This window comes from Buteo buteo, chromosome 23 (genome assembly GCF_964188355.1).
Source record: "Buteo buteo chromosome 23, bButBut1.hap1.1, whole genome shotgun sequence".
NCBI lineage: Eukaryota > Metazoa > Chordata > Aves > Accipitriformes > Accipitridae > Buteo > Buteo buteo.
The window spans coordinates 6,666,668-6,674,349 of record NC_134193.1 but is presented as its reverse complement, the minus strand read 5'-3'; the positions used below and the strand labels follow the sequence as shown (position 1 = coordinate 6,674,349).

The 7,682-nt window shown below is 57.5% G+C and overlaps 1 protein-coding gene across 2 annotated transcripts in view; it reads left to right on the top strand.

Annotated features, from left to right (window-relative positions):
* The window catches only part of TMEM9 (transmembrane protein 9), an 18,757-nt gene extending 11,453 nt beyond the window's left edge, over positions 1-7,304 (top strand). Inside the window, exons 8-9 of one of the 2 annotated variants that reach the window (XR_012654139.1) lie at positions 6,675-6,906; positions 6,975-7,304. The gene's annotated coding sequence lies outside the window, so the exon portion shown is untranslated. Of the gene's footprint in view, positions 1-5,966; positions 6,093-6,674; positions 6,907-6,974 lie in introns of those variants that run through there. The other variant, XR_012654138.1, reaches the window with a different exon arrangement.
* Positions 7,305-7,682: the final 378 nt, after the last annotated feature.

Here is a 7,682-nt window from a genome sequence, read left to right as displayed (position 1 = left end):
AAGGGGCACGTCAGGTCAGAAAATCACCATCCCCTGGACAGGACAGTGGGGCAGCACCTGGATGCGCTCCCAGGGCTGACCGCTCTGCCCAGGGCACCCAGCGGCATGCACCCAGGGGCAGCCATGGGCATCAAGAGGCACCCACGCACTATCCTCTTTGGGCAGGCAGGGGCAGGACACCCCATTCCAGCCAGGAAAAAAGATTGGCCAGGTACAAAATCCACCCCACCCGCTCTGCCAACACGCCCGGCTGCCCTGCAACGCTCCGCACAGCAGCCCCGGAACTGGAGGCAGAAGCAACGCAGGTGACACACGCCTCAGGGAAGGCTTTCAGGTCAGGGTGCTCCTGACACCCCAGGAGCAGTCACCAAGACCTCGGGACTTGGCACCAAACCCTGGGAAATGCTCAGGTCTCAAAGGAGCCTGGGCTGCTCTTCCAGCATCACAAGGCTGAAGCAGCTCACCCAGCCTCTCCTGCCTGCTCTGCTCCCCGTCTGCCTCCTGGCAGCCATGGCCGCGGCTGTGCTCACCCTGTCGCAGCCATGTCCTTTGCCTAGTAGGACAAGAAAGCCATCCCCATGGCAGGGGTGTGTCACCTTCAAGGAATTTGTACTGCCCTTGAGATATTTTACCTTGTGGCAGAGGCGTGGCAGGAGGCTAAAAGGCTCCTGTGTTCACCTGGGCTTTTTCCATTATAAATATGACCATGTCTGCCTTGGAAAAGAAGAAACTGGAGACCGAGCAAGTGCCCGGTCCGGTAGGGCAGACACAGTCAGCCCCATCCAAACTGCTTGTCGGCTTGGTCAAAGTGTCTTTGAATGCAAACATGTGGAGGAAAAGCCCTCCTAAGCTGTATAATAAAATGCTGAGAAAGCTGCCAGCCTTCCTGAATGAAGGTTGGGCTTTACCCAGGACTTCTCCTTAAACATCTCACTGCATCAACTGCCACCCAGCCCACCCACAGTCCCCAAACAGCAGAGCCGGTGCAGCACCTCTGTTGCCGCTGCCCTGGAGCGTGTGCTGGGCTTATTTTAAGAAGAAAGTCCTTTGGGGGGGTTGTTGGCATCTCAACAGGGCAGTGCAGAGCAGGTCCCCCCAGTGCAGCAGCCAGTGCTGTCCTTGCCGTGCTGACCTCACCCAGGAATGTTCCTCGTTACTCAGAGATAAGCAATTAAAACAGAGCTAGCTGCTCTCTCCCAGGGAGGGTTGGGCTGAGCCATGGCCTTAGTGAGACCCATCTCAGCCAAGGAGCTTGAACTTAGCAGTGGCTGAGCTCCAGTTATTGCTGGTTTTTCAAAGCACTCAGGGGGGACAACAAGCTCCTGGAGCTGCTTGAAATCTCTGTCCAGGTCACAGCAGAAAGTGGGGAGAATTGGGGGTGCTCACTGCCATGGGCCAGGCCTATGGCCAGCTCTTCCCAAAGACCCCCAGCCTCTCCTTCCCCTGCAGCGATGGGGGCACAGGCAGCTCACTGGCTTAGCAGGGAGCAGCTTTAGGGACCCATCCTGAGCCACAGGGACATCACACCCTGAAGGTGAATTTCTGAGCCCAGACCTCCACGATCTGTGGTGCAGCACTGAGACCATGGCTTGAGCTGGGAACGGCAAGGCTTGGCAGCCAGCCACATGCTGGGCTGGGCGTATTTATACTCTGGGTGGCCAATGGTTTTCTGGCTGCCGGGAGGGTGTCTGGCTGCCAGTGGCCCATCCTGGATGGAAAACAAGGTGCTGCTCCACACCCCCAGCTCCCACGGGCAGTGCTTTCGTCCATGGAGCAGGGAGCCTGTGGGGAACAGGGGGCTGCACACACCTCACCCCTCCAGCATCGCTCTGCATTGCAGGCTTAACAGAACAGATGGCAACAAATGCTGCCCCATAATTAGCCCCCTAATTGGGCTTTTGATTTTTGCCTCCATGGAGAAACAAAGCAGCCCAACCAGATGGGCACAACCAGGGCCCACACCACCGGGATGCAGCATCCTCTCAGCTCCTGCTCGGGGTGCCTCCATGGAGCATCCCTTTCCCCACTTCTGCCCCAGCACCTCATGCACCTTCCCCACTGCTCAGCACCCCACTGGAGATGTCTCCAAAAGCCCCCCCCCCATGGGGACATTGGGCTGGTAACCAGAAGCAGCTGGCTGCCGAGAGCCACTCGCCCGAAGCCAGATAAACTCCTCTGCTTTGTTAGGAGACTCCCGGCCAAATGTGCTGCGTGACGCAGCAGCCATGAGTCAGTCCAGCAGCGGAGGGGAAGGAGAACAAGTAAATACACGGCCTTGGTCCCACGAGGCTGCGAGGAAGGGCCGGATGCTCCCCACGCGCAGGCGGCTCCAGCTGCTTCCTCCAGCACTGGGGAGAGTGGGGCTGTTTGCACAGGAGAACAACCAGGGCTCACCATCCCACTGCCAGAAGCGCCTTTCCACACTGGGGGAAACCGAGGCACAGAAAAAAGGCTGTGCATCACCCGGCGGGGTAAACACCAGGTCTCCTGTGTCAAGGGCCAGTGCCCCTCACCCCATCCTGGTGGGGGCCCCGAGGATGGAGAGGGGCAGGGTATAACCCAGTGCCAGAAATCGCTGCTCGCTCGAGCGGAGGACATGGCAAATTGTGGCAGCGGAAGCGCAATGTCCCTAATGGGCAAACAGCATCCATTTGGGGCTGCGTGGGACGGGGCACTCCTGGACCCCCTGGGAGCCAGCCCGGGGTCTGGCCCCACACTCTGGGGGTGTGTCTGCTCCAAGGGCTGTCCCGCAGGGAGGAAGGGGGGAAAAGCTGCGTTTCAGTAGCGCAGGACTCTGGGAGCCAAAGCTTTAGGTCAACCCAGGTCTCCTACAGCCCCACAGAACAGGGGGCTCTCTGCAGGCAGCTTGGTCAGGGGACACTGGGGTCTGATCTGGTCCCTACAGCTGACAGCATGGGGACCACCACACCACCACCCTGCCCTCACCCCCCCCAGGTGACCCTGGCCCAGGGCACCCCTTTCCCATGCAGCCCCATCCCATGACACCAGTGAGATGGCTCATGCCCAGCACCACTCTGGATGCACCCACCGAGGCAGCAGAGACTTACGGGGTGCACAGAGCCTGGCGTGTGGGTGCACAGCAGCAGCCAGGCAGCTTCGCTGTCTTGCCGGGGTGCTCAGCTGGGCAGCTTCCCCAGGGCTGGCCAGACTCTGGTTTCTTTCTCAGCAAAGCCCCACCCCGAGTCCTTGCCTGCCTCCTGCAGAGGAGGAGCGTCTGCTGGCATTCTCTGCCCCATGCCGGTGAGTGCTCAGTGAACCAGCGGGGCTGGTGGGGACCCCGGGCTGGATGGGGCGAAGGGGCCCCAGGCCCACTGCGAGAGTCAGGGCAGCCTCAGCCTCCGCCCCAGACTGGGCATCCCACAATGGCACTAGCTGTATCCCACCCACCTGCCATCTTCATCGGCAGCCCCAGTCCCCCAGGCAGTACCGGACTCCCCCGAGGGCTCTTGTCAAGCCCCAGCACCCCAAACTCCCGTGCAAACCTGCCACTTCGGTGGCACTGAGGTGAAAACACACTGTGTGCTGAGCCAGGAGCCTGGAGACAGAGCTGTCTCATCTTTTGCCCCCATTTATTTTCCAGCCCTTTTGCTGAGATGGCAGAAACCTCCTGGGGCTGCTGAGCCAGAACCGCACTCCCGGCACCCTGGGCCGGGGCAAAGCTGGCTGCCAGGATCCCACCTGGGATGCTCCCCACAGGGGCACCACAGTTTCCCCACACACCCCAGCTGTTCGCTAGAGTGTTGGGCATTGCAGCCCTGGCTGGGGACAAAGCTCCTTCCATCCCCGTCACCCAATGTGGGCCACACAGGGCCCTTCCTGTGACCCAGTTTGTCCCCAGCTTCTCCACCCTCCAAGCCTCATTCCTCTCCCACTGCTTCCTTTCTCCAGCCCCACAGTGGCAATGCAGCCCTGGAGCACCCATGACAAGTCACCCAAGAGCATCGCTTGCACACAGCTCAGAGCCAGGCACTCCTCTCCTTCCAACACAGCAACTCACCCGCAGCGCCCAAACAGATGACCCTTCCCTTCCCTTCTATCCTATCTTCCACATTTATCCACATGTAAACATCGATCCCATTTCCCTTCTCTCCTTGCTGGCCTGAACCTCTCCTACCTTTGGAAAGGCCCCAATGTCTCTTCTTAGGCTCTGTCTTCTATAAATCCCCCACAACACCTTCCAGCCCCGGCTCCTCACTGTGTGTTCAGATGGAATTGCTAGCCTCAGACACGTCTGCGAGGACAAAGGTGGCTGCGGAAGATGAGGTAGGGCAGGAAGCAGGCAATGGCACTTAGAGGGAGAGGAAGAGACGTCCGCAGGTTTCCGGATCCGCTGGCTTTCGCTTTTCCCATGCTGTTTGATTTTTAAATCCTTAAATTCCCATCATGGGATGCCAGTGGCTCTGTCCCCACAGGGTACCAGGGAGCTCAGTGGGGATGCCCTGCCTGCATTGGAGCAGGGGCAGTCCAGTATCCGTACCCAGGCAGGGGCTGTAAGATGCTGGGAGGGCCAAGGGAGCTGGGACAGTGCAACCCAGCAGAGATTTGGTGTTTAATCACACATGGTGAGGAAGATGTGGGGCCTGGTGACTCACATGGGATGTCAAAACAACTGGTAGCAGCTGCAGGATGGGCAGGGCTTTTCTTACCGCAGATGCCCCATGACCCCCATCCCTGCACAGGAAGGAACTGGGGCTTGGTCCTTCCTGCCCTCGTGGGAAGGAAGGGGAGGGGGGGGCCACAGCACCCAGCATAGCCCTGGGGTCCCCAACACTCACAGGTGCAACAGGCAGCCCCACCACGGAAACACGCCTTTCAGGAAACACACAGCACTGCTACAGGGTACAGCAGAGCCACCAGAATCCCCCTTTGGTCCCCACATGCCATCTCAGGGTGCAGAGCTAGGGCAGAATTTGACCTTCCCCAGGCACATCCATGAGCTTGTCGGAGCGGGAAAGGAATCCCCAGCCAGGACACAGCCCCTGGTGCCCACTGCGATGTGGTCCTGGCTCCTCTTGCCCTCCAAGCAAGTCCCACAAGCCCAGCCTGAGGCAGCCCATCCCGTCACCCCCTTGTGCTATAGGGAAAATCCAAAATGCTGGTTGGGGTGCTGGAAAAGGGCCCCTCCACCCATCCCCCCCTGCGAGGGCCACAGCACAGCCTCATGACCCCGGCACAACCGGGGCCCTGGCACCCAGAGCCGCCTGCAAACCTCCCTCTGACCCAAAATCTGGTGCTCATACTCTCTGCTCGTTGAATTATTATTTTGACTGGGGAATAGAGAATTGTCTTAAAGGAGGCTAAAGGGCACATTTTTGCTTGTTCTTGGAATAAACTGAAGAAGAGAGAGAAGTCCCAGATGCAAAGGCTGTTTTGAGAGGGACATGTGGCTGTGCAGGCACAGATCCAGCCCAGGGGGCCAGGGAGGACCAGTCCCCCCAGCTGGGGCCAGAGCAGAGCACTGGGGTGGGACAGGCACAAGGGGACCCACCGCAGGTACTGGCCACCTTCCCCACAGCACCCAGCCCTTGCCCTGCCCCAGCTCAGCTCCCGTCCGACACCTGATCCCCAGCAAGGAGAAGAGCAGGATGAGGCCAGGCTCGTGGGCAAGCCTCCATGTTTCCCCTGGGGAAACCGGAGAGCCAGGCCGGATCCACTTACAGCCCCTTCCATTATTCAGGAACCTGAGCAGGACAAAGCAGAGGTAACCAGGGCCCCATGCAGCAGGGAGAGCATGGGGGCTCCAGCCATCATGATGCCCATCTGGTGCTCTGTTTCCACATCACTGGGGACCCTTCTGCGTCATGTCCTACGGGAAAGAGTGATTATCTTACACCAAACTGCAGCTCCTCCTGCCTGGAGCCCTCACAGGGACCACAAAGACCAGCTGTATCACAGCCTCACTGCATCCCACCCTGGAGAACATGGAAAATGATTTTTTTTGGCAGGGAGCCTTCAAGAGAGGCTGGGCTTGGGGGACACAGGGTGGAAACCCCCAACGCTTGGGGCTGAGGTCTGGCCAGGAGTCACTCACGTCACTGAGCAAACCTCAACATGGAGTTCCCGGGCTCCAGGTAAGGGAGGAAGGGGAAACCAGGGTGCCCTGCAGCTCTACACATGGGCAAGCAGAGCCAACCTCTGCAGCATCTCCACTGCCTTACTGGCCTCCCCATGCAGATCACAACAGGTTCCTGATCCCTGCCAGTGCTGCTGATCAGCACAGCTCCGTCACTGGTGTCATTGTTAAGGTTTGCTACTTGCAAAGGAAAAGATTGAAAATTGTTCTTCAACATTTTATACATTTCAGCCTTGAAAAAGGCTGGCATGGGAGAGGCACCTCTTTGGGTTAGGGGCATCTGTCCATATTTAAATATCTTCATTTGAGACCAGCAAGTCTGTTGGTAGCAGGAAACATCCCATCCACCTGCTTCCTGCCATTACAGCCTGTGCCGCCTGCTCCAGCTGCACCACAGCTGCCCAGGGAGAGTTACGGGGCTGAAAGCCATCTGCCATCTGGAGCGGGTGCTGCTGGAGTACCTCTGCCCCAGAACATTAAGCACATCCTGGACATGCCATATGCCTGATCAGAGCATATTCCTGCCTTCACAGATGTCAGAAACTTGCAGCCCTAAAATTTGTTCTGCATTTCTTCACAGAAGCAAGAGCAAGGCACGGGGTGCTGTGCCTGTCCCTACTCAGCCAGAGCAGCTCTCCACAGGTGAGGGCAGAGCTTTAGACAGACTCCAGCCTGCTCTGTCCTCCTGCCACACAGCCCTGAGGTGGACAGCAAACATCTCTGCCCCCACCCTCCATATCTTGTGCACAGCGCAAGCAGCAATCACCAGGCACATGGTGCTGACATCATCCTGCAAAACAGGAATTTTCAGGGTAAGTACGCTCTTCAAAACACCTCCAGGTCTGCAGAAAACAGGCTGATTAAACAGATACCTCCCTAGGAGAGTGTACACCGGCCAAGAAGGAGCCCCTACCCAAGACAACAGATAACTGAGCAAGTTGACGATGTTTCAATTACTAAACTCCAGTGGAGAAACCACCACATCACCACTGAGGACTTGTCACCAAGTTCAACAGTATTTAACCCCACCACAAAATGAAGACTGTTATTCACCCATTGCCCTGGAGCAGCTTCCTTCTGCACAGGCACTGCCGTGTGTTGCACAACACTCGGATGGAGTGCTGCAGCTGCAGCCTTCACACACAACTCCACCGCTAACTTGCTGCCCTTTCTCTGCTGCGCCACAAAGGCAACCACAAATCAGACCAGGCTCCACTATCATGGGAACCAGCTTCATTATGACAGCACATTTTTCTTGCCCTGTATCTCTACTTTGACTAACCTAGTTTCAAAACTTACCTGTTGGCATCAACATGTGTTCAGCAGCAGCAAAAAAGGGAACTGCGAGGCAGGAGTCTTCCCAGGTATGCTTGTTTGAAGTCAACATCACAGAGCCTCTAACGTGGATCCAAGTTTGGGGTAGATGTCCTTGCTGGTGATTTACAGAATGGCAGAGGAACATGCAAGAAACTCCTCACAGGCAGCTACGCAGGGATCATGGGGTATTTGCGTATTAAATTCAAACTGAGATGGCAGAAATCCCTCTCCTTCCAGAAGCTTCACTAAACATTATAGATGGAAAAGTGCT